Raw genomic sequence first — 2,543 nt, forward strand, 5'->3', positions numbered from 1 at the left:
CTTGCCTGGGACACTAGACTGATGAGCCACATCACCTGACCAGGCAAACTTGACACAGGAAATTGAGGGTGGTGATGATTTGTGTAAAATAAGTGCCTTGGGCACAGTCAGACCTCATTGATTTCTTGTCTTTCTCTCTGGGAGACCTCAAAAGCAAAATTAAGAGGGGAAAAATTTTTTTTAATTAAAGAAAAAATCAAGAGGAATATAAGGAAAACATTTAAGTTCAGCCCTCAGTGCAAAGCCTCCACAGTTAGAGAAAGAAAGGGTTGAAACTGTTAGAAACTCACTGAGCTTTCCTGAAAGGAGCAGGAGAAAGGGTAGCAGCCAGGAAAGTAGCACAGGTCTGCAATCTCAGCTACTCAGGAGGCTGAGGCAGGAGGATGGCAAGTTCAAGGCCAGCCTGAATTTAATGAGATCCTGTCTCAAGTAAAAAATAAAAAGGGCTGAGGATGCAGTTCAGTGCTAGAGCACTCCCTAGTTCAATCCCTAGTACTGAAGGAAAGGAAAGAAATCCCTCACACATTGCACCTCTCAAAAAAAAAAAAATACAGAGTACAAAAAAATGTTGCTGGGAATACAGGCATGTGTCCCCATGCCTGGCCCTATACATGGTTTAAAAAAAAAAAAAAACACACAGCAAAAGTAGGAATGGAAGAAAACTTCTTTAACCTGGTGAAGAGTGTCTATGGTTAACATCTTTCTTGATGGGGGAAAACAAAGTGTTTGCTCTCAAATAACAGGAATAAGACAAAGAATTCCATTCTCATCTCTTCTACTCAACACTAAATTCTAGCATTCCACACCAGGATATTAAAGAAAAACAATAGAATATACAGGAGAAAGGGGAAAAGATTATCTTTATTCACGTATGGCGTGTTTATGGAAATGGGAAATCCTAAGGAATCTACAAACAAACAAAAGGCAAAAAGAAAAAGTTCCTAGAATAAATGAATTTAGCAATGTCACAGAATATGATATACATTTATTTATTTATATGTTTGTTTATTTTGTGTACTGGTGATTGAACCCACGGGTGCTCTACCTCTGAACTACATCCCCAGTCCTTTGAGACAGAGTCAGGCAAAGGTGCTGAGGCTGACCTCTAACTTACGACCTTCCTGCAAAGCTGGGATTGCAGATGTGCGCCATCACACCCAGCTGAAATACACATTTAATGGTATCTCTATAAATAACAAACTAGAAATTGGAATTTTAAAATACTATTTACAATAACTTCAACAGTATAAGATTCCAAGAGATAATTTTAACAAATTCCTGTAAGTGAAAACCTGGGTAGTGAAAATTACAAAACATATCTGAGAGAAATTTATAAAGATCTAAATAAATGGAGAGAAATATCATGTCTATGAATTGAAAATTCAGTATTGTTAAGATCATGTGGCTTGTCTCAGAAATCCAAATTGATCTATAGATTCAATGAAATCTGAATTTTTTTAAAAAGCCTTTTTTTTTTTTAATGGAAGTTGGCAAGTTGAAGAGCTGGAATTATAGTTCAGTGGTAGAGTGTTTGACTAGCATGCACAAGGCCCTGAGTTTGATCCCCAGCACAGGAAAACACACACACACAAGTCAATTCTAAAATTTACAGACAAATACAAAAGACCTATCATAGCAAAAGAAGTATTTTAGAGTAGACCAAAGTTAAATGACATGCACCACCTGATTTGAAGATTCCCAGCAATCAATCAGGACAATGCTCTATTGGCATGAGGGTAGCCCTAGAGAATGATGGAACACAGCAGAATCTAGAAATAGAATTTTGACCAAGTTGGTAAGGTCTTCCAATAAGAGAAAGGACATTCTTTTCAACAAATAGTTAGAAATAATGTACATACACTGGGTGGGAGAGGGGAGGGATTAACCTTGACTCATCACACCACACACACACACACACACACACACACACACAAATAGTTTGAAATGCATCACAGACCTAAATGTGAAAATTTAAACATGAAGTATCCACAGGCAACCACAGGAGAAAAATCTTAAAAACCTTGAGATAGGAGCCAGGCGCGGTGGTGCACACCTATAATCCAAGCAGATCAGGAGGCCGAGACAGGAAAATTGTGAGTTCAAAGCCGGCCTCAGCAAGAGTGAGGCACTTAGCAACTCAGTGAGACCCTGTATCTAATAAAATACAAAATAGGGCTGGGGGTGTGGCTTGAGTTCAATCCCCTGAACCCCTCCCCCGCCCCCCCCCCAAAAAAAACTTGAAGTAGGCAAAGATTTGTTAGGACAATAAAAGCACTCACTGTAAAAAATAAGTGATACAGCGACCCGCCAGCGTGGTAGTCACGTCACCCCAATTGGAGTAGGGGCAGAGCAGAGCCACCTCCCGCACCCGGAAGATGCCCAGCGACCCGCCAGCGTGGTAGACACGTCACCCCAATTGGAGTAAGGGCAGAGCAGAGCCACCGCCCGTGCCTGCAAGGTAGGCAGACCTGCGACCGACAGGTAGAACAGGCCCAGCGGCCCGTCAGCGTGGTAGACAGATCACCCCAATTGGAGGAGGAGCA

Source organism: Marmota marmota, unplaced genomic scaffold, assembly GCF_001458135.2.
Source record: "Marmota marmota marmota unplaced genomic scaffold, marMar, whole genome shotgun sequence".
Classification (NCBI taxonomy): Eukaryota; Metazoa; Chordata; class Mammalia; order Rodentia; family Sciuridae; genus Marmota; species Marmota marmota.